At 38.0% G+C, this 25,478-nt stretch overlaps 1 protein-coding gene and 1 non-coding gene across 2 annotated transcripts in view; both read left to right on the forward strand.

Moving 5' to 3' along the window:
• Positions 1-25,478, forward strand: part of DOCK4 (dedicator of cytokinesis 4) — a 480,421-nt gene that overhangs the window by 269,633 nt on the left and 185,310 nt on the right. The window lies entirely within an intron of this gene.
• Positions 12,689-12,796, forward strand: LOC113618620 (U6 spliceosomal RNA). Its single transcript, XR_003432056.1, has one exon. It is a non-coding gene; the product is annotated as a U6 spliceosomal RNA (small nuclear RNA).

Below are 25,478 nucleotides of genomic sequence, written 5' to 3' on the forward strand. Positions count from 1 at the left end.
ATCACAGTGGTAAGATACGTTGACATTTTCTCCTTGGACCATGGAGTAGTCGATTAAATGGAAACAGTGCAGTCAAAGAGAATTTTCAAGAGAACTGAGTTCACTCAACAAAGTATTGTTTTTTCCCTGCTTTCCTCCTGCTGTTATTTGGTCATTGTACTAAAAAAAGAAAATAATAACAACTTTGAAATTAGTTTTAGAATCAAATTCTACCACCTACTTTCCAGGCCTTTTATGCTTCATTGATGTCCTCCTATCTCTTGGAGTTGTAATCTTGTCATTTTAATAGATAAAAGGATTTGTCTAGATAACTGGGTTTTTTCCCTCTAACCTAAGACTTAACGTAGTGAAGGTACATTAACCACTATCTTTATTGAGATTAGAAACTGGGAGAAAATTTCAAGTGATTCGTTTAATTTTTAAATATAAAAATATAATTGAATTAACAAATCTGTATGGTTAGATTTAGTTATGTTCGGTAATTCGAAATTTCCAAAGTTGTACTCTGTGGGAATTTTAAAATCCAAAAATCATATTGTGAGAGTTTGAAATTCTAAAAATAGTCATTAAAATGAGCCTGGTTTAGGTTTGTCCAGCAAATTGTTATTGTAAACATCACCTCTGATAGACGTTAGCAGTCGAATTCTAGGAATGTGAAATAAGACTGAGCCGGTGTGATTTACTGAGACACATTCGGTTCTGCGACTTGAAATAAATTGTGTAAAAATCCTTGGCTCCTGTTCAGTATGTACTAAGAGAAAATTCAGACTTTTCATATTATCTGTGTGTTTATGAAATCCTATTTCCTGTAGTTTGCACATGTAACTTACAACTAGCAGAAATCCTATTTGCTAATCAGGTCAATTTCTACAATCTGCTTTTCGCCTTAGCAACATGAGTGTTGTGGTTTCATTCCTGCCGAGACTGTACATTTTAACCCCCACGGAAGGTTAAAAGGAGTTACCTGGATAAGGAGCCCACACATAGAAGGAGGGCAGTTTGACTCTGTGGAGGAAGCGAACAGTGTTCTTTATTTAGCTGAGGTGAAAGGAGGCTTTTGAGAGAGTTAGACTGCATTTGGGGGATTGAGCATCACATAGTCAGGTGGTCGTTTAATTCAATAGTATTGAACTGGTGTAATTCTTAAAGATTGTGTCAATGCTCCTGATTTTTTTTTAATAAATTTATTTATTTATTTTTGGCTGTGTTGGGTCTTTGTTGCTGAGCACAGACTTTCTCTAGTTGCGGTGAGTGCAGGCTACTCTTGGTTGCGGTGCGCAGGCTTCTCATTGTGGTGGCTTCTCTTGTGGCATGCAGGCTCTAGGCTCACGGCCTTCAGTAGTTGTGGCGTATGGGCTCAGTAGTTGTGGCAGGCGGGCTCTAGAGCACTGGCTCAGTAGTTGCACACGGGCTTAGTTGCTCTGCGGCATGTGGGATCTTCCCAGACCAGGGCTCAAACCCATGTCCCCTGCACTGGCAGGTGGATTCTTAACCACTGCACGACCAGGGAAGTCCAATACTCCTGATTTTTGAACACCACCTTGAGAAACTTTGCTTTCTAATATTGTTTAAAGAAAACTGGTACTTATTGGCACCATCTATTGGCTAGACATATAGTGTGTGGTCTTTTTGCTCACTTTTGGAATTTTGTAATTATTAAACCATGCTCTCTTTTTTATTCTTTTAGAGTTTTTAATTTTCAATTAATTTTACTTTCAGAAAAGTTGCAAGAATAGTACAAAGAATTCCTAATTTCTCAAAGGTTAACATTTTACTATAGTTGCTTATCCTTCTCTCTCTCTTTCTGTGCGCGCGCGCGCACACACACACACACACACGCTTTATATATATATATGTATATGTGTGTATAATTATATATCTGTGTATATTATATAGACTCTTTATATAGTAATTTAATATTACTTAATTGGTATAATTCTTAAGGGATGCATTAATGCCCCTGATGTTTATATATATATGTGTATACATATACAGACACATATACATATATATACTTGTACATACATATATATCACACTTATATACATTTTTTCCCCACCTGAACTATTTGAGAACAAATTGCAGGAATTATTCCTCCTACCCCTGCTTACTCCGTGGCATGGCAATATAACCACAGTACAGTGATCAAAATCAGGAAGGTAACAGTGATATAATACTCTTATCTAATCTGTAGATCTCATTCAGGTTTTGGCAATTTTCTCAATGTCCTTTATAACAAAACAAACTCAAGCTGTGTTGCATGCAGTTGTCACACCTTTTTAGTTTCCTTTAAACCATTCTCTTTTAATGACAGTGAACAAAAAAGATATAGTTGAAAATATGATATTAAAATATGCTTTAAGATATTTGCAAAGCTGCATGCAGTACTTTAAAAAAAAGCACGCAAATTCAAACCCAAATTATAAGCTAATGGAAGTATTGATTAGAGCCTAATTTTATTCTCTAAATTACTTATATTTTGCTAATTTAGATATAATCACTAGCAATACTGTTTGGAAGATTTGCTGCATAGAAAAAATTTGCAGTTTATAACAAGTATTTCAGTAAATTAAAAGAATCAGATATTACATTACATTCATATATGCTGTGCTCTCTATATATTTTTAAAAGTTATTTTTAGGCAGAGGTTTACTATATGCTTCATGTCTTGAAAAAATTGCAATTAAGTAATAATAACTACAGTAGAAAGCAAACAAACAAACAACCTTTTTAACCTTGACATAATCCTCAGTGTATGCCACTGAAACGTTGATATCCCAAATCCGAAATAAAGATGGAAACTTTAAGGTGAAAATTCTCCTTTGTTAAAAAAGAAATGGTAATTCTCTCTGAGTGGTCTCATCCAGCCTTCACTATGTGCCAATGGTCCCTCTTCATCTCTCATTTCTGGTCAATAAATTTCTTTTCTGGTTGAGACTCGATGAAAGTAAACAACTTCAGATGTCATTTATGTTCCTTAGTTTGACATTCCATGACTTACTATGTATTACTTCAGTCATATTTTCTCAATAACTGTTAGCCATAGGCTAACTACTTCTTTAAAGAAAACATAAAAGCCTTCCCAAAACTTTGAAATAGCAGATTGTGGACCAGCAGTTAAAATCACAAGATCATTTGCTCATACGTACCATACCTTTTACATGTTGGAAAGTAGGCATCCCAGTAGATAGGGTTACCTGTTCAAAGATCTCGAGGACATGATCTTCAGAAGGTTAAGCCTGTAGTTAGACCCTTTGATTAATCCTCCATGTTGTCAAAATTGCATCCTTTAAGAGTTAAGTATGTCAACAAAAAAATTATCAGTCTAAAAAGGGAATGGAGAGGACCTTCAAGATGGCAGAGGAGTAAGACGTGGAGATCACCTTCCTCCGCACAAATACATCAAAAATACATGTACATGTGGAACAGCTCCTACAGAACACCTACTGAATGCTGGCAGAAGACCTCAGACCTCAGACTTCCCAAAAGGCAAGAAACTCCCCACAAACGTGGCTGTGTGGCTGACACGGTCTTGGTGCTCCAGCTGAGTGTCAGGATTGGGCCTCTGAGGTGGGAGAGCCGAGTTCAGGACATAGGACACCAGAGACTTCCCACGTAATATCAATCGGTGACAGCTCTCCCAGAAATCTCAGTCTCAACGCAAAGACCCAGCTCCACTCAACAATCAGCAAGCTCCAGTGCTGGACACCCCAGGCTGAACAACTAGCAAGACAGGAACACACCCCACCCATTAGCAGAAAGGCTGCCTAAAATCATACTAAGTTCATAGACACCCCAAAACACACCACTAGACGTGGTCCTGCCCACCAGAAAGACAAGATCCAGCCTCATCCACCAGAACACAGGCACCAGTCCCCTCCACCAGGAAGCCTACACAACCCACTGAAGCAACCTTACCCACTGAGGGCAGACACCAAAAACAACAGGAACTACGAACTTGCAGCCTGTGAAAAGGAGACCCCAAACACAGTAAGATAAGCAAAATGAGAAGACAGAAATATGCAGCAGATGAAGGAGCAAGGTAAAAACCCACCAGACCAAACAAATGAAGAGGAAATAGGCAGTCTACCTGAAAAAGAATTCAGAGTAATGATAGTAAAGATGATCCAGAATCTCAGAAATAGAATGGAGAAAATACAAGAAACGTTAAACAAGGACCTAGAAGAACTGAAGAGCAAGCAAACAATGATGAACAACACAATAAATGAAATTAAAAATTCTCTAGAAGGAATCAATAGCAGAATAACTGAGGCAGAAGAACAGATAAGTGACCTAGAAGATAAAATAGTGGAAATAATTACCACAGAGCAGAATACAGAAAAAAGAATGAGAAGAATTGAGGACAGTCTCAGAGAACTCTGGGACAACATTAAACGTACCAACATTCAAGTTATAGGGGTCCCAGAAGAAGAAGAGAAAAAGGAAGGGACTGAGAAAATATTTGAAGAGATTATAGTTGAAAACTCCCCTAATAGGGGAAAGGAAATAGTCAATCAAGTCCAGAAAGTGCAGAGAGTCCCATACAGGATAAATCCAAGGAGAAACACTCCAAGACACATATTAATCAAACTATCAAAAATTAAATACAAAGAAAAAATACTAAAAGCAGCGAGGAAAAAGCAACAAATAACATACAAGGGATTCCCCATAAGGTTAACAGCTGATCTTTCAGCAGAAACTCTGCAAGCCAGAAGGGAGTGGCAGGACATATTTAAAGTGATGAAAGGTAAAAACCTACAACCAAGATTACTCTACCCAGCAAAGATCTCATTCAGATTCAATGGAGAAATTAGAACCTTTACAGACAGGCAAAAGCTAAGAGAATTCAGCACCACGAAACCAGCTTTACAACAAATGCTAAAGGAACTTCTCTATGCAGGAAACACAAGAAGAGGAAAATACCTACAATAACAAACCCAAAACAATTAAGAAAATGGTAATAGGAACATACATATCGATAATTACCTTAAATGTAAATTGATTAAATGCTCCAACCAAAAGACACAGACTGGCTGAATGGATACAAAAACAAGACCCACACATATGCTGTCTACAAGAGACCCACATCAGACCTAGGGACATATACAGACAGAAAGTGAGGGGATGGAAGAAGATATTCCATGCAAATGGAAATCAAAAGAAAGCTACAGTAGCAATTCTCATATCAGACAATATAGACTTTAAAAGACTATTACAAGAGACAAAGAAGGACACTACATAATGATCAAGAGATCAATCCAAGAAGATACAACAATTGTAAATATTTGTGCACCCAACATAGGTGCACCTCAGTACATGCAAATAGTAACAGCCATAAAATGGGAATCGACAGTAACACAATCATAGTAGGGGACTTTAAGCCCCCACTTTAACCAATGGACAGATTAACCAAGATGAAAAATAAGGAGACACAAGCTTTAAATGATACATTAAACAAGATGGACTTAATTGATATTTATAGGACATTCCATCCAAAAACCACAGAATACAGTTTATTCTCACGTGCTCATGGAACATTCTCCAGGATAGATCATATATTGGGCCAAAAATCAAGCCTTGGTAATGGCCACAAATCAAGCCATGGTAAATTCAAGAAAATTGAAATTGTATCAAGTATCTTTTCCAACCACAATGCTATGAAACTAGATATCAATTACGGGAAAAGAGCTGTAAAAAATAGAAACACATGGACGCTAAACAATACGCTCCTACATAACCAAGAGGTCACTGAAAAAATCAAAGAGGAAATTAAAAATACCTAGAAACAATGGACAATGAAAACACGATGGCCCAAAGCCTATGGCATGCAACAAAAACAGTTCAAAGAGAGAAGTTTATAGCAATACAGTCCTGCCTCAAGAAACAAGAAACATCTCAAAAAAAAAAAAAAACCTAAACTTACACCTAAAGCAATTAGAGAGAGAACAACAACAACAAAAAAAAACCCCAATGTTAGCAGAAGGAAAGAAATCATAAGGATCAGGTCAGAAATAAATGAAACCGAAATGAAGGAAATGACAGGCAAGATCAATGAAACTAAAAGCTAATTCTTTGAGAAGATAAACAAAATTGATAAACCATTAGCCAGACTCATCAAGAAAAAAAGGGAGAAGACTCAAATCAATAGAATTAGAAAGGAAAAGGGAGAAGTAACAAAACTGCAGAAATACAAAGGATCATGAGAGATTACTACAAGCAACTCTATGCCAAGAAAATGGACAACCTCGAAGAAATGGACAAATTCTTAAAAAAGCACAGCATTCCGAGACTGAACCAGGAAGAAACAGAAAATATAAACAGACCAATCACAAGCACTGAAATTGAGACTGTGATTAAAAATCTTCCAACAAACAAAAGCCCAGGACCAGATGGCTTCACAGGCAAATTCTATCAAACATTTAGAGAAGAGCTAACACCTATCCTTCTCAAACTCTTCCAAAATACAGCAGAGGGAGGATCACTCCCAAACTCATTCTATGAGGCCACCATCACCCTGATACCAAAACCAGTCAAAGATGCCACAAAAAGAATACTACAGACCAATATCACTGTTGAACATAAAATCAAAAATCCTCAACAAAATATTAGCAAACAGAATCCAACAGCACATTAAAAGGATCATACACCATGATCAAGTGGGGTTTATCCCAGGAATACAAGGATTCTTCAACATATGCAAATCAATCAATGTGATACACCATATTAACAAATTGAAGGAGAAAAACCATATGATCATCTCATTACATGCAGAAAAAGCTTTTGACAAAATACAACACTTATTTATAATAAAAACCCTCCAGAAAGTAGGCATAGAGGGAACTTTCCTCAACATAATAAAGACCATATATGACAAACCCACAGCCAACATTGTTCTTAATGGTGAAAAACTGAAACCATTTCCACTAACATCAGGAACAGGACAAGGTTGCCCACTCTTACCACTATTATTCAACATAGTTTTGGAAGTTTTAACCACAGCAATCAGAGAAGAACAAGAAATAAAAGAAATCCAAATCAGAAAGAAGTAAAACTGTTACTGTTTGCAGATGACATGATACTGTACATAGAGAATCCTAATGATGCTACCAGAAAACTACTAGAGCTAATCAGTGAATTTGGTAAAGTAGCAGGACACAAAATTAATGCACAGAAATATCTTGCATTCCTATACACTAATGATGAAAAATCTGAAAGAGAAATTAAGGAAATACTCCCATTTACCATTGCAACAAAAAGAATAAAACACCTAGGAATAAACCTACCTAAGGAGACAAAAGACGTCTACGCAGAAAACTATAAGACACTGATGAAAGAAATTAAAGATGATACAAACAGATGGAGAGATATACCATGTTCTTGGATTGGAAGAATCAGCACTGTGAAAATGACTCTACTACCCAAAGCAATCTACAGATTCAATGCAATCCCTATCAAACTACCACTGGCATTTTTCACAGAACTAGAGCAAAAAATTTCACAATTTGTGTGGAAACAAAAGACCCCAAATAGCCAAAGCAATCTTGAGAAAGAAAAACGGAGCTGGAAGAATCAAGCTCCCTGACTTCAGACTACACTACAAAGTTACAGTAATCAAGACAATATGGTACTGGCAGAAAACAGAAATATCAATCAATGGAACAGGATAGAAAGCCCAGAGATAAACCCACGCATCTGTGGTCAACTAATCTATGACAAAGGAGACAAGGATATACAATGGAGAAAATACAGTCTCTTCAATAAGTGGTGCTGGGCAAACTGGACAGCTACATGTAAAAGAATGCAATTAGAACACTGCCTAACACCATACACAAAAATAAGATTAAGGACTTAAATGTAAGGCCAGTCTCTATAAAACCCTTAGAGGAAAACATAGGCAGAACACTGTTTGACATAAATCACAGCAGGATCCTTTTTGACCCACCTCCTAGAGTAATGGAAATAAAAACAAAAATAAACAAATGGGACCTAATGAAACTTCAAAGCTTTTGCACAGTGAAAGAAACCATAAACAAGATGAAAAGACAGCCCTCAGAATGGGAGGAAATATTTTCAAATGAAGCAACTGACAAAGAATTAATCTCCAAAATATACCAGCAGCTCATGAAGCTCAATATCGAAAAAAACAAACAACCCAATCCAAAAATGGTTAGAAGACCTAAATAGACATTTCTCCAAAGAAGATATACAGATTGCCAACAAACACATGAGAAAGGGTGCTCAACGTCACTAATCATTAGAGAAATGCAAATCAAAACTACAATGAGGAATCACCTCACACCAGTCAGAATGGCCATCATCAAAAAATCTACAAACAATAAATTCAGGAGAGGGTGTGGAGAAAAGGGAACCCTCTTGCACTGTTGGTGGGAATGTAAATTGATACAGCCAGTATGGAGAACAGTATGGAGGTTCCTTAAAAAACTAAAAATAGAACTACCATATGATCCAGCAATCCCACTACTGGACATATACCCTGAGAAAACCATAATTCAAAAAGAGTCATGTACCAAAATGTTCACTGCAGCACTTAAATGTCCATCTACCGATGAATGAATAAAAAAGATGTGGCACATATATACAATGGAATATTACTCAGCCATAAAATGAAACGAAATTGAATTATTTGTAGTGAGGTGGATGGACCTAGAGTCTGTCATACAGAGTGAAGTAAGTCAGAAAGAGAAAAATACTGTATGCTAACATGTATATATAGAATCAAAAAAAAAGAAAGTGTTTCTGAAGAACATAGGGGCAGGACAGGAATAAAGACACAGACGTAGAGAATGGACTTGAGGACATGGAGAGGGGGAAGGGTAAGCTGGGACGAAGTCAGAGAGTGGCATTGACATATGTACATTACCAAATGTAAAACAGATAGCTAATGGGAAGCAGCCACATAGCACAGGGAGTTCAGCTCGGTGCTTTGTGGCCACCTAGAGGGGTGGGATAGGGAGGGTGGGAGGGAGACGCAAGAGGAAGGGGATATGTATGCGTATAGCTGATTCACTTTTTGATACAGCCGCAACTAACACAACAATGTAAAGCAATTATACTCCAATAAAGATGTTAAAAAATACTAATCATAAAAAAAAAAAAAAGAAATTTTATTTGGGCCAACCTGAGGATTATAACCCAGGAGACAGTCTCTCAGAGAGTTCTGAGTACTGTTCTGAAGAGGTAAAGGGAGAGGCCAGTATGTAAGTGATATATTACATACTTATCTATCTATCTATCTATACACACACATATATATATCAGTATATATATGCACTATACATGTTGCATATACCCTTTGACAAATGGGTATATGCAATTAGGCATCTTGGTAGAAGGTTACTGCAGCTCTTGAGGTAATGATATCTTAGTCAATGGTACTTTTCTAAGTATGGGAAGATGCAAGAATTTGGGTTCATAAAATTTTCTCCTGAAAATATCTAACTCTGTGAAGGCCAGTTCTGCTAGTTTTCCCAGAGCACAGAGTACCTCATCTTTATCTTCACCCTGTGCTGTAGGTCAGCAACTGCAGTGGCTAATGACTTGATTATTGTAGAACAGGATGGTGGGCAGCATTCTTTATTTTATAATTCTTTCCCTTTCAGTCTTAATTTCAACCAAGGTTTGGGGAGCATTTTGTGACCAGTTTGTCCCACAGTGCTAGGAATGCTCATTCCCAGGAAAGGCGAAGATTTTGTTGATGGGCCACTCAGTGTATTATTACTGGTCTAGGTCCTGTTAACAGTAGCAAAAATCCTCTTGACCGCCTGTCTTACTAGTCTGTTGTGATCCAAGACATGGTTCCCTCTTGTTGCGTCTTCCCATGTCTATCGTTACACTGTTTCATTCCTTGATCTTATGCGACTATATGTTTAGTCAATTGTTTCAAGTCTCCTAATCATCATTAATTTTATCTGAGGCTCAATCATGCATTTGGTAATGCAAGAAACAATAATCTTGTGAAATAGACAAAATAGAAGTAGGATAGCTAGTAACATTAATGAGATCGTTAGTAAGTATTTAAGCTAAGAATTTCACTTAGGTTCAGCCCAGGTTGTCTGACCAGTTTGTTCTTCACCAATTGCTCTCTTTAAAAGAAATAATATATTGGCACTATACATAAAATTCACCAAAGATATCTACACACACAAGGCAAGTGTTGGGTACCTTATAGGATCGAGAAGGGAATGTTATCTTCTAAGGAGTTACATGGCTGGCACCAGAAGAAGAAAAATTGATCTTCATGGTTGAACAGGTATTTCTGCCATTGGGGAGGTCTTGTTAACACATAACGCAGATGCAAAGTGCAAGATAGAGGGGAGGGCAGAAGCCCAAAAGGGCAGAGAAAAATTTTATATTTAAAGTTTTCTTGTCTTGCCTTAAAATATGAATTTTTATTTCATCAAACAGTTAAAATGGTCAGCAATAGGCATATTCACAAAGTGAATAATACTGGCTGAAAATCAGAAATCAAGGTGTGATTCTTTAGAAAGTAGAGTAATTTTTTTTTAACTTTAAATTGGCTTTTAAAGTGCATCAGTAAGAGGAGATCCATCTCCAAATTTGAGCAGTAGCAACATTAATTACATAAGTGTCTAGGTTTTCAATATGAAAATGTTAAAGGTCTTTTTAAAAAATTTTTCTTTTATTGGGGTATAGTTGTTTTACAATGTTGTGTTTCTACTGTACAACAAAGTGAAGTAGAGTTCCCTGTGCTATACAGCAGGTTCTTATTAGTTATCTCTTTTATACATATTATTGTATATATGTCAATCCCTATCTCCCAATTCATCCCACTCCCTGCCCCGGCTTTCCCCCTTTGGTGTCCATATGTCTGTTCTCTACATCTGTGTTTCTATTTCTGCCTTGCAGACCAGTTCATCTATACCATTTTTTTAGGTTCCACATATATGTGTTAATATATGATATAGAATTATGCCATAGATTTAGTGGAAAACAGTTTAATGGTAGTGGAGTTTGAATAAGTTTAACTCCATTATTAAAATGATCATGGGGAAGGTGATGATGCTGGTAGTGTTTATAATTTTTAACTTTGCTGCAGAGTTCATAGATCATAGAGATTTTGTACAAAAGGAGGAGGAAGCCAATGCTGGGAGGATGGCCTTAGTCACACCATGTAAGTTACCAAACATGTTTTTTAGGCTAAAACACTTCTGAGGCTATCTGCCAAACTGTATTTTTTTTAAAAAAGCAAATATGTTCCCTGCGTTTGAACGCTTATAATTGGAAAACCTCTGGCGATGGAAAACTTCGTTCTTTGTAAACTGATGCTGCATTTACATATATTGAGACATGGAACATATCCATAAAGTTGTGTAATTCTCTATAAAATGCATTCTTATATCCCAGTTCTTAGTTTGTTAGATCAGATCCTTAAGAATTATTTTAAATGCCTTTGTTTAACCAAAAAGAAAGAAAGAAAGAAAGAAATGTTAAAGAACACTTGTCCTTTGGGTAATCTGGTCCTGCTGGAGAGAGGCTTTGAGCAGCTTGGTGCCCTCCTTCATATAATGAACACACATTTCAGTAGGCCTAGAGTGCTGTCACAGCTCACACTTTATTTCTTCATCTAACCTGGCCCATTTCTACACTCTCGTCTCTTCCTAATGCTTCTGGGTTTTCCTCAGTTGACTCATTTTCCAACTGTCTTGTCTCACTTGAACCACTCCTAACAGACATTTGGCTTCCTTTCTTCCCTCTGTTCCAGAGACCCTCAGACCCTGTCTCTGACCTCCCTGTATAAACACCTCGCCTCATCCCTTCAGGATTTTACTGTTTGATGCAGCCAGGACGTACCCCTGAAAGTTATATATGCTTCTGGTGTTTTATTTTAGAAGCCAATTACCTTACCTTATAGACACAATATAGAATATTCTAGTACCCAAAGCAAAAATCAGATGACAGATTTTGTAAATCAAGCACATAGAAGGCAATAGAAGTAAAAATTCTTGCTCTGATAATAATGAGGTCTTAGGATTTAAGAAAAGAACAGCAATTATACCCCAATAAAGATGTTAAAAAAAATAAAATAAATAAATATAGTTGCAACCAAAAAAAAAAAAGAAAAGAACAAATTTTACTGAAGATGAATTTATGATAGACTCTAATAATATCATCTTTAGGATGTTTTGCTGACACCTCACGACGTTAGTAATTTTGTGGTTCAAGTTTAGAAGTCCTAGCAGTTACGTTTTACCCTTAGCCCCCTACCTTCCAACCACAAAGTATGCAAGTACTGTCAAGAAATAGTGTTTTTAGAGTTTTGCCCCAGAACAGCAGCACAAGGAGCTGCATGAAACCGCTCAAAATTAGCACAGCTGTAACTGGTAAAGATCTTTTTTTTTTTTTTTTTTTTTTTTTTTTTTTGGTACGCGGGCCTCTCACCGTTGTGGCCTCTCCCGTTGCGGAAAACAGGCTCCGGACGCGCAGGCTCAGCGGCCATGGCTCACGGGCCCAGACGCTCCGCGGCATGTGGGATCTTCCCGGACCGGGGCACGAACCTGTGTCCCCTGCATCGGCAGGCGGACTCTCAACCACTGCGCCACCAGGGAAGCCCAAAGATCATATTTTTAAAAAGCATTAAAGTCTGAAAATTTTTTTAAGCGCATACAGCAAATGAAGAAATACTTATTCAAGAATAATACTAAATCTTATGCTCGTTTCGGCAGCACATATACTAAAAATTGGAACGATACAGAGAAGATTAGCATGGCCCCTGCACAAGGATGACACGCAAATTCGTGAAGCGTTCCATATTTTTGGGATATATGTACATGTATAGCTGATTCACTGTGTTATAAAGCAGAAACTAACACACCACTGTAAAGCAATTTTACTCCAATAAAGATGTTAAAAACAACAAAAAATAATACCAAATCTTGATAAGAACAGAGAGAGTGGGTGACACTTGTGTCACAACCCACTTCCTCCCTCCCACCTGCCCTTGCTCAGTGTGATGGAAGTTCTCCTCTAGGCACTTGTGGCCAAGAAGATGGGGCTGCTTCTCCCCTCAGCTCTCAATCAAGGGCTACTGTATCTGACCAAAAGCTGAAGGCCTCCAGTGTTTCTCATCTCCATTAGGTCTGAGTTGCAGAGGCTGAGTTCCTGGCAAAAGTGGCTAAGAGGTTGGGGGCTCCCTTCTACCACCCCACCCCACTCATAGGGCAGGGGCTCCATCGTAGACATAGCAAGCCAAGAATATGGGGGCATCAACTGACCTTGCCCCAGCTCACATACTGGGTAGAGGTTCCACAGGAGGAGACCAGAGGTTACTGGCCCAGCCTAGCACTGGCTCATAAATCAGTGGTGTCACTCTAAAGGATGGACCCACCTCCAGCTCTGGAGCAGTGGGTCAGAGACTTGGCCCAGGGAAGAGGCCATGAATAAAGAGAGAAAACTCACAAGCTCTGCTGAACGAAAATGATTTTATTTGAAACAGAGTCTGCAGAAATTTAAGCCTACAGGAACTCTTGAAAACAGTGGAGATTTTGGGGGGAAAAGTGTTTTTTCTCAGAAAAGAAAGAAAATAAAAATGAACAGAACCTCAGAAAAATCCCACCAGGCACACCAACATGTATAAAATTAGAGTACCAGAAGGAAAGGAGAGAGGGAAAGGAGCAGGAAACATATTTTTTTAAATATTGACAAAAAACTTTCCAAATTTGATGAAAACGTTAATCTACACATCCAAGAAGCTGAATGACTCATCAGTTTCACTCTTCCTCTTTCCAATCCCATTCTCCAGGCAACCCTAAGAATACTTTCTTAAAATACAAATTAGATCATGTTTCCTTTACTTAAAATTCTCCAATGGCTTCTTGTTGCATTTAGAATAAGAGTAATTAATTATGGCTTCTGTGACTGCTGCTTATATTTCCTGCCTCCCCTCCAGCCTCATTTGACTCCTCTTGATTCAGACACAGTGGCCTTCCTCCACTTTCTCCATCTCCCCAAGCTCTTTCCTATTGTAGGACCTTTGCACGGGCTCTTTTCTCTTCCTGGTGCATCGTCTCCACGTTTTTTTTTTATCCATTACTAAACTGTTTTCATTTATTTATTTATTTATTTACTTTTTTTTTTTTTTTTTTTTTTTTTTGCGGTACGCAGGCCTCTCACTGTTGTGGCCTCTTCCGCTGAGGAGCAGAGGCTCCTAACACACAGGCTCAGCGGCCATGGCTCACGGGCCCAGCCGCTCCGCGGCATGTGGGATCTTCCCGGACCGGGGCATGAACCCACGTCCCCTGCATTGGCAGGCAGACTCTCAACCACTGCGCCACCAGGGAAGCCCTATTTTTTACATCTTTATTGGAGTATAAATGCTTTACAATGGCGTGTTAGTTTCTGCTTTATAACAAAGTGAATCAGTTATACATATACATATGTTCCCATATCTCTTCCCTCTTGTGTCTCCCTCCCTCCCACCCTCCCTATCCCACCCCTCTAGGTGGTCACAAAGCACCGAGCTGATCTCCCTGTGCTATGCGGCTGCTTCCCACTAGCTACCTATTTTACGTTTGGTAGTGTATATATGTCCATGACACTCTCTCACTTTATCACAGCTTACCCTTCCCCTTCCCATATCCTCAAGTCCGTTCTCTAGTAGGTCTGTGTCTTTACTCCTGTCTTACCCCTAGGTTCTTCATGACATTTTTTTTTTCTTAAATTCCATACATACGTGTTAGCATACGGTATTTGTCTTTTTCTTTCTGACTTACTTCACTCTGTATGACAGACTCTGGGTCCACCCACCTCATTACAAATAGCTCAATTTCGTTTCTTTGTATGGCTGAGTAATATTCCATTGTATATATGTGCCACATCTTCTTTATCCATTCATCCGATGGTGGACACTTAGGTTGTTCCCATCTCCTGGCTATTGTAAATAGAGCTGCAATGAACATTTTGGTACATGACTCTTTTTGAATTATGGTTTTCTCAGGGTTTATGCCCAGTAGTGGGATTGCTGGGTCATATGGTAGTTCTATTTGTAGTTTTTTGAGGAACCTCCATACTGTTCTCCATAGTGGCTGAACCAATTCACATTCCCACCAGCAGTGCAAGAGTGTTCCCTTTTCTCCACACCCTCTCCAGCATTTATTGTTTCTAGATTTTTTGATGATGGCCATTCTGACCGGTGTGAGATGATATCTCATTGTAGTTTTGATTTGCATTTCTCTAATGATTAATGATGCTGAGCATTCTTTCATGTGTTTGTTGGCAGTCTGTATATCTTCTTTGGAGAAATGTCTATTTAGGTCTTCTGCCCATTTTTGGATTGGGTTGTTTGTGTTTTTGTTATTGAGCTGCATGAGCTGCTTGTAAATTTTGGACATTAATCCTTCATCAGTTGCTTCATTTGCAAATATTTTCTCCCATTCTGAGGATTGCCTTTTGGTCTTGTTTATGGTTTCCTTTGCTGTGCAAAAGCTTTGCAGTTTCATTAGGTCCCATTTGTTTATTTTTGTTTTTATTTCCATTTCTCTAGGAGGTAGGTAAAAAATGGATCTTGCTGTGATTTATGTCATAGAGTGTTCTGCCTATGTTTTCCTCTAAGAGTTTGATAGTTTCTGGCCTTACATTTAGGTCTTTAATCCATTTTGAGCTTATTTTTGTGTATGGTGTTAGGGAATGATCTAATCTCATACTTTTACATGTAGCTGTCCATTTTTCCCAGCACCACTTATTGAAGAGGCTGTCCTTTCTCCACTGTACTATCCTGCCTCCTTTATCAAAGATAAGGTGACCATATGTGCGTGGGTTTATCTCTGGGCTTTCTATCCTGTTCCATTGATCTATATTTCTGTTTTTATACCAGTACCATACTGTCTTGATTACTGTAGCTTTGTAGTATAGTCTGCAGTCAGGGAGCCTGATTCCCCCAGCTCCGTTTTTCATTCTCAAGACTGCTTTGGCTATTCGAGGTCTTTTGTGTTTCCATACAAATTGTGAAATTTTTTGTTCTAGTTCTGTGAAAAATGCCAGTGGTAGTTTGATAGGGATTGCATTGAATCTGTAGATTGCTTTGGGTAGTAGAGTCATTTTCATAATGTTGATTCTTCCAATCCAAGAACATGGTATATCTCTCCATCTATTTGTATCATTTTTAATTTCTTTCATCAGTGTCTTATAATTTTCTGCATACAGGTCATTTGTCTCCTTAGGTAGGTTTCTTCCTAGATATTTTATTCTTTTTGTTGCAGTGGTAAATGGGAGTGATTTCTTAATTTCACTTTCAGATTTTTCATCACTAGTGTATAGGAATGCCAGAGATTTCTGTGCATTAATTTTGTATCCTGCTACTTTACCAAATTCATTGATTAGCTCTAGTAGTTTTCTGGTAAGATCTTTAGGATTCTCTATGTATAGTATCATGTCATCTGCAAACGGTGACAGCTTTACTTCTTCTTTTCTGATTTGGATTCCTTTTATTTCCTTTTCTTCTCTGATTGCTGTGGCTAAACTTCCAAAACTATATTGAATAAGAGTGGTGAGAGTGGGCAACCTTGTTTTGTTCCTGATCTTAGTGGAAATGCTTTCAGTTTTTCACCATTGAGGACCATGTTGCCTGTGGGTTTGTCATATATGGCCTTTATTATGTTAAGGAAAGTTCCCTCTGTGCCTACTTTCTGGAGGGTTTTTATCATAAATGGGTGTTGAATTTTGTCTAAAGCTTTCTCTGCATCTATTGAGATGACCATATGGTTTTTCTGCTTCAGTTTGTTAATTTGGTGTATCACATTGATTGATTTGCGTATATTGAAGAATCCTTGCATTCCTGGAAAAAAACCCACTTGATCATGGTGTATGATCCTTTTAATGTGCTGTTGGATTCTGTTTGCTAGTATTTTGTTGAGGATTTTTGCATCTATGTTCATCAGTGATATTGGCCCGTAGTTTTCTTTCTTTGTGACATCCTTGTCTGGTTTTGGTATCAGGGTGATGGTGGCCTCATAGAATGAGTTTGGGAGTGTTCCTCCCTCTGCTATATTTTGGAAGAATTTGAGAAGGATAGGTGTTAGCTCTTCTCTAAATGTTTGATAGAATTCGCCTGTGAAGCCATGTGGTCCTGGGCTTTTGTTTGTTGGAAGATTTTTAATCACAGTTTCAATTTCAGTGCTTCTGATTGGTCTGTTCATATTTTCTATTTCTTCCTGATTCAGTCTTGGCAGGTTGTGCATTTCTAAGAATTTGTCCATTTCTTTCAGGTTGTCCATTTTCTTGGCATAGAGTTGCTTGTAGTAATCTCTCATGATCTTTTGCATTTCTGCTGTGTCAGTTGCTACTTCTCCTTTTTCGTTTCTAATTCTATTGATTTGGGTCTTCTCCCTTTTTTTCTTGATGAGTCTGGCTAATGGTTTATCAATTTTGTTTATCTTCTCAAAGAACCAGCTTTTAGTTTTATTGATCTTTGCTATCGTTTCCTTCATTTCTTTTTCATTTATTTCTGATCTGATCTTTATGATTTCTTTCCTTCTGCTAACTTTGGGGTTTTTTTCTTCTTATTTCTCTAATTGCTTTAGGTGCAAGGTTAGGTTATTTATTCAAGCTGTTTCCTGTTACTTAAGGTAAGATTGTATTGATATAAACTTCCCTCTTAGAACTGCTTTTTCTGCATCCCATAGGTTTTGGGTCGTCATGTCTCCATTGTCATTTGTTTCTAGGTATTTTTTGATTTCCTGTTTGATTTCTTCAGTGATCACTTCGTTAATAAGTAGTGTATTGTTTAGCCTCCATGTGTTTGTATTTTTTACAGATCTTTTCCTGTAATTGATATCTAGTCTCATAGCATTGTTGTTAGAAAAGATACTTGATACAATTTCAGTTTTCTTAAATTTACCAAGGCTTGATTTGTGACCCAGGATGATCTGTCCTGGGGAATGTTCCATGAGCACTTGAGAAAAATGTGTATTCTCTTGTGTTTGGATGGAATGTCCTATAAATATCAATTAAGTCCATCTTGTTTAATGTATCATTTAAAGCTCGTGTTTCCTTATTTATTTTCATTTTGGATGATCTGTCCATTGGTGAAAGTGGGGTGTTAAAGTCCCCTACTATGAATGTGTTACTGTTGATTTCCCCTTTTATGGTTGTTAGTATTTGCCTTATGTATTGAGGTGCTCCTATGTTAGGTGCATAAATATTTACTATTGTTATATCTTCTTCTTGGATCGATCCCTTGATTATTATGTAGTGTCCTTCTTTGTCTCTTCTAATAGTCTTTATTTTAAAGTCTATTTTGTCTGATATGAGAATTGCTACTCCAGCTTTCTTTTGGTTTCCTTTTGCATGGAATATCTTTTTCCATTCCCTCACTTTCAGTCTGTATGTGTCTCTAGGTCTGAAGTGGGTCTCTTGTAGACAGCAAATATATGGGTCTTGTTTTTGTATCCATTCAGCCAGTCTGTGTCTTTTTGTGGGGGCATTTAATCCATTTACATTTAAGGTTATTATTGATATGTATGTTCCTCTTCCCATTTTCTTAATTGTTTTGGGTTTGATATTATAGACCCTTTCCTTCTCTTGTGTTTCTTGCCTAGGGAAGATCCTTTAGCATTTGTTGTAAAGCTGGTTTGGTAGTGCTGAACTCTCTCAGCTTTTGCTTGTCTGTAAAGGTTTTAATTTCTCCATCAAATCTGAATGATATCCTTGCTGGGTAGAGTAATAGTGGTGGTAAGTTTTTCTCCTTCATCATTTTAAATATGTCCTGCCAGTCCCTTCTAGCTTGCAGAGTTTCTGCTGAAAGATCAGCTGTTAACCTTATGGGGATTCCCTTGTGTGTTATTTGTTGTTTTTCCCTTGTGTGTTATTTATTCCCTTGTGTGTTATTTGTTGCTGCTTTTAATATGTTTTCTTTGTATTTAATTTTTGACAGTTTGATTAATATGTGTCTTGCTGTGTTTCTCCTTGGATTTATCCTGTATGGGACTCTCTGTGTTTACTGGACTTAATTAACTATTTCTTTTCCCATATTAGGGAAGTTTTCCACTATAATCTCTTCAAATATTTTCTCAGTCCCTTTCTTTTTCTCTTCTCCTTCTGGAACCCCTATAATTCGAATGTTGGTGCATTTAATGCTGTCCCAGAGGTCTCTGAGACTGTCCTCAATTCTTTTCATTCTTTTTTCTTTATTCTGCTCTGCAGTAGTTATTTCCACTATTTTATCTTCCAGGTCACTTATCCGTTCTTCTGCCTCAGTTATTCTGCTGTTGATCCCTTCTAGAGTATTTTTAATTTCATTTATTGTGTTGTTCATCGTGCTTGTTTCATCTTTAGTTCTTCTAGGTCCTTGTTAAATGTTTCTTGTATTTTCTCTATTGTATTTCCAAGATTTGCAATCATATTTACTATCATTGTTCTGAATTCTTTTTCAGGTAGACTGCCTATTTCCTCTACATTTGTTAGGTCTGGTGGGTTTTTATCTTGCTCCTTCATCTGCTGTGTGTTTTTCTGTCTTCTCATTTTGCTTATCTTACTGTGTTTGGGGTCTCCTTTTTGCAGGCTGCAGGTTCGTTGTTCCCGTTGTTTTTGGTGTCTGTCCCCAGTGGCTAAAGTTGGTTCAGTGGGTTGTGTAGGGTTCCTGGTGGAGGGGACTAATGCCTGTGTTCTGGTGCATGAGGCTGGATTTTGTCTTTCTGGTGGGCAGGTCCACGTGTGGTCGTGTGTTTTGGGGTGTCTGTGGACTTATTATGATTTTAGGCTGCCTCTCTGCTAATGGGTGGCATTGTGTTCCTGTCTTGCTAGTTGTTTGGCATAGGGTGTCCAGCACTGTAGCTTGCTGGTTGTTGAGTAGAGCTGGGTGCTGTTGTTGAGATGGAAATCTCTGGGAGATTTTCACCGTTTGATATTACGTGGAGCTGGGAGGTCTGTTGTGGACCAGTGTCTTGAAGTTGGCTCTCCCACCTCAGAGGCACAGCACTGACTCCTGGCTGCAGCACCAAGAGCCTTTCATCCACACGGCTCAGAATAAAAGGGAGAAAAAGTAGAAAGAAAGAAGGAAAGAAAGGAAGGAAGGAAGAAGGAAAGAAAGAAAGAGGATAAAAGAAAATAAAATAAGTAAGGTAAAATAAAGTTATTAAAATTAAAAAATAATTATTAAGAAAAAAAAATTTTTTTAAGTAAAAAAAAGAACTACAACAACAAAAAAAAGCGGACGGATAGAACCCTACAACAAATGGTGAAAGCACAGCTATACAGACAAAATCTCACACAGAAGCATACACATACACACTCAGAAAAAGAGGAAAAGGGGGAAAAATAATAAATCTTGCTCTCAGTGTCCACCTCCTCAATTTGGGATGATTCGTTGTCTATTCAGGTATTCCACAGATGCAGCGTACATCAAATTGATTGTGGAGATTTAATCCGCTGCTCCTGAGGCTGCTGGGAGAGATTTCCCTTTCTCTTCTTTGTTCGCACAGCTCCCGGGGTTCAGCTTTGGATTTGGCGTCGCCTCTGTGTGTAGGTCGTCAGAGGGAGTTTGTTCTTCGCTCAGACAGGATGTGGTTAAAGGAGCAGCTGCTTCGGGGACTGTGGGTCACTCAGGCCGCGGGGAGGGAGGGCCACGGAGTGCGGGGCGAGCCTGCGGCGGCAGAGGCCAGCGTGACGTTGCACCAACCTGAGGCGCGCCATGCGTTCCCCCCGGGGAAGTTGTCCCTGGATCCCGGGACCCTGACAGTGGCGGGCTGTACAGCCTCTCCGGAAGGGAGGTGTGGAGAGTGACCTGTGTTCGCACACAGGCTTCTTGGTGGTGGCAGCAGCAGCCTTAGCATCTCATGCCCGTCTCTGGGGTTCGTGCTGTTAGCCGCGGCTCGTGCCCGTTTCTGGAGCTCCTTTAAGCAGCACTCTTAATCCCCTCCTCTCGCACCAGGAAACAAAGAGGGAAGAAAAAGTCACTTGCCTCTTCGGCAGGTCCAGACTTTTCCCCGGACTCCCTCCTGGCTAGCCATGGTGCACTAACCCCCTGTAGGCTGTGTTCACGCCGCCAGTCCTCTCCCTGCGCTCTGACCGAAGCCGGAGCCTCAGCTCCCAGCCCCACCCACCCCGGCCGGTGAGCAGACAAGCCTCTCGGGCTGGTGAGTGCTGGTCAGCACTGATCCTCTGTGCGGGAATCTCTCCTCTTTGCCCTCCGCTCCCCTGTGACTGTGCTGTCCTCCGCGGCTCTTAAGCTTCCCCCCTCCGCCACCCGCAGTCTCCGCCAGCGAAGGGGCTTCTAGTGTGTGGAAACCTTTCCTCCTTCATGGCTTCTTCCCACTGGTTCAGGTCCCATCCCTATTCTTTTGTCTCTGTTTTTCTTTTTTTGCCCTACTCTGGTACGTGGGGAGTTTCTTGCCTTTTGGGAGGTCTGAGGTCTTCTTCCAGCGTTCAGTAGGTGTTCTGTAGGCGTTGTTCCACGTGTAGATGTATTTCTGATGTATCTGTGGGGAGGAAGGTGATCTCCATGTCTAACTCTTCTGCTATCTTTCCCCTCTCCCGTCTCCCCATCTTTTGCATTGCCATTTTTTTCTGTTTCCACGCTTGAATGTTACTCTCTCAGAAATGCCTTCTATAACCACTTTGCCTTTATTATTTTTATCTCAGTCTCTTGTTTATCTTCTTTATAACAGTTATCACAATTAAAAGAGGAAAACTGTGGTAGGATACTCAAGACGTTGTAAACATTGATTAATTCTAGTAAACAGAACTCAGTAACTGAGGTAGGGAAGTACATTTTCCTCCATAATAGAACCTTTTGTATGTATGCATGTACTACTTAAAAAATTTTTTTTACATTTAGTTAAATTTAAAATTGCCCAGTGTTTATCAGACACTCAGTATCTGTTTCACAAATGAATAAAAAACACAATTATCAGTTGTTTGCCTCAAGTTTGTTTCTTTGGTTTCCTAGTACCAGATAGGAAAAAAAAAAATTAGAAGGTAAAACAATTTACTGTGTCCTAAGGAGGTTGCATTATTTTCCTAGCTTTGAAATTTAAGGCCCTAATTTATGTGTCCAACCCTCACTGTTGGACTCTTAAATGCTTTGGAGTTTTTCACATTTATAAGTAATAATGTGTGGAACGTCTGCTGTATTTTGGAATATGTCTTTAAAATAAAACCTTAGAGTGGGGGAGGGATAAATTGGGAGATTGGGATTGGCATATACACGCTACTGTATATAAAATAGGTAACTAATAAGAACCTACTATTTAGCACAGGGAATTCTACTCAATACTCTTAATGGCCTATATGGGAGAAGAGTCTAAAAAGTGAGTGGATATATGTATATGTATAACTGATTCACTTTGCTGTACACCTGAAACTAACACAACATTGTAAATCAACTACAATAAAAAATTTTTTAAAAGCCTTAGAAATGGGATTATTAAGGGAGAATGTGAGCTTTTTAATGAATTTTGCCACATTAACAAAATAAAAAGCAGCTGAGATTGTCATTTTGGAATAAAACTTGGGACAGTTTATTGAGGACATCAAAGAAAGATATCAAAGATTTTTCAAAGGTTTGGAACCTGTAGATTCAGAACTTCAGTATTAATTAATAAAAGTGGGAAAAAGATGAAGAAATTGTTTGGGGATTGAGTGGAAGAGACTGGTTTTAGAATGTAGGTTTACTTTCACAGTCTCTGTGTGCTCACGATAATTGCTGAAGTTCTCATGCTCTATAATTACCTATGATATTAAGTTTAATCCCTCTCTAATTCTCACCTAGACTGTTAAATTTATCTGTAATATGTATCCTGCCAAATCTTCCTCTGTTGTACTGCCAGAATCCTCTTTCCCAAATAAAAATCTGTTCTTCATCTCACGCCCCATTTCAAGTTTTATTGATTCATCAACTTGTGATGCCAGCTTGGCCCCTTCCTGTGGTGTTGCAAGGCAAGCTTCCAAAATCTGGCCCAGTCTCCCTTTCATTGCCTCTCCCTACATTCTGCCTTCAGCCCAACATAACCATCTTTGGATTGTGGTATTAGTAGCCACACAGAGTTGTGATACTGTAAATGTTCATACCCCAGAAGTGAATGCCTTTATGACAGTTTTATTAGAAATCGAACTAGTGATACAGCCTTCAATAATTTTACTAGGAATCAGAAGATCTCAGTGATTTCAAAACAAAACAGGGCAAAGACATTTCTTTTACCCATTCTATGTGTTTCTGTCTTTGCTCACAACTCCATGCTGTATTTTGACCTTCTTTGATAATGACCTTCTTTGATAAGTTATTCCCTGCCTTTTTTCATTTAGATTTTGCCATGTTATATATGATGATTTTTTTTCAAATCTTTTTAGTCTTGTTCAAATACTCCCATTTTCTAAAATGAGTTTTCTTAAACTTTAGAATATTCTGGATGAGTTGAGATAAAGAGCCTAATTCAGCGTTCTCTATTTGACACTTTATTTTGAGAAAAAGTAAATGAAGCAATTTTTTTGGTCTTTTCTTAGCATGTGGATATTTTTAAATGCTGAAAATGGAAAGAAAAGACCATTTCAGTTTGATCATCAAACTTCATGAAAATTCTGATTGAGAAAATTAAATGTAAGGATTAATAGATATATGCCAACTGTATTCTTTGTTTCCTCCCCCATACGTCACTTCAGGGATTTGTTTGTTATTAGTTTGGGTTTATAATTTGACCTTTGGATATCCCACTTGTGAAAATATTTTTGCACTATTAGCACATCTATTCTTAGCTCAGATGTTTTTAACACATGTATTTTTAGAACATATACTTTAATATTCTACGATTTTTCTTCTATACTTGTATAGAAACTCAGGAGAATTAAAAAGAAAAATGTAATTGTGTAATGTTAAGTACTTTTTACATTTAAGTCAGTTATTTAATCAATATTGTGACTTTATTTTATACTTTAATTTGGCACATTTGCAAATTTTTTGAAGCAAAGGACAGTTTTTGAATTAAATATTGATGAGATTGATAGTTCTTAAATACTATATAAGTAGAGGAAATTTTTGCTCAGTTAATTAATTTACCCAATTACAATTTAATTGTGCACTGAGGACACACTAGTGTATATTCTTCAAAGACTGCTTGTGTTATTGTAAAACAATTGGGATTTCAAGGATTTTAAAATAAATTGGCTTTTGAAACATGGTAGACTGACTCTTGTAATCTCCCCTTCAAACACATAAAAATGCTGGATAAATTACAACTAAGACGTGGTAAGAAATAGAAAATGAAGCTTCAAAGAAAGGAAGGGACATCTTGCTGACGTTAAGAGGGAGCTCCATACCAGAAGTGTAAACACTCAAATAGGCACTCCAACAGGAAAGGGGGGTGTGAATATAGGCCCTGATGACTGGGGGCTTAAGTTTTAAATGTCTCATGGAAGTCAAGACATGATTTGTTATATCTGCTCCCTCTCCCTCATTGCTGATTATTTCACGATTGATTGTTGTTTTTACTATCATTTTATTGTGACTCAACTTCAGTGGGTGTTGCTTTTTTTCATAGGAATCCTCTGCACCGTGGGTGTGAAAGTGGCAGTATGGAGTGATTATACATTTACTGTTTTCAGGCTACTCAACTGGGACCAGTTACTTACCTTGGATTTTATAGCTATGGATTTTTCCAAACTACTGAGTTAATTTAGCTTAAGCTTGGAGTTTCTATCTCACCGGAGAATCATGTACCCTCATCACCTTTTTAAAACAGAGAACAGTTCTTTCAAGCCCAGTATTAGAGGACTTACTTCTAAGCATTACTTGTATATTCTCTAAGCTATATCTCCTAGAAGTTCAGATAATAAACTATCAGGAAAAGACTAAATAAAATGTAGAAAAATAGGTTCATAATGAAAAAGAAAACATGAAAAAATGAACAAGGAGAGTTTCAAATTCATGCATCAAAAAAATATTGAACATCTGTATGTCTGCATTATTCAAGGCACTAGTAATACAGCATTTAGGAAAGCAAATACAAATCTTTGTCCTCTTGGTGCTTAGCTTCTAGTGGTTAGAAAGAACTAAATAGAATTTCTAAAATTGTTTTAAAGAAGAAGTCATTTAAGGAAAATTAGTGCACTGCTTAAATACCAAATGAGCACAAACTGAAAAGAGAAAGAATAATGTGATATAACAGCAGTGGCAGTGGTAGTGTAGTAGCAGCTGCTAACATTTTTGAGCACTTCCTTTATACCAGGTATTGCCCAAAGTATTTTATGGAGTTGGTATCATTATCATCTTTATTTTAAAGATGTAGAAACCAAAGCACAGAGAAGTTAATGCTGAGACAGGGTCATGATGCTGTATGATAGACTTCTTAAACTGCACACTTAATCACAACATGTATTTATCAAATATATTTGTCACTATTTTCCATTTTTGTGTTGCTATACATTTGCAGTTAGGTGTTAATTGGTTCATTGGTGGCAAAATGGCTGATCTAGTCTAAACTTAATTTTGCCTGCTACTTAATAAAGCATGCTGT

This window comes from Aethalodelphis obliquidens, unplaced genomic scaffold, assembly GCF_003676395.1.
Source record: "Aethalodelphis obliquidens isolate GAN/ISIS:26980383/991018 unplaced genomic scaffold, ASM367639v1 scaffold5, whole genome shotgun sequence".
Lineage (NCBI taxonomy): Eukaryota > Metazoa > Chordata > Mammalia > Artiodactyla > Delphinidae > Aethalodelphis > Aethalodelphis obliquidens.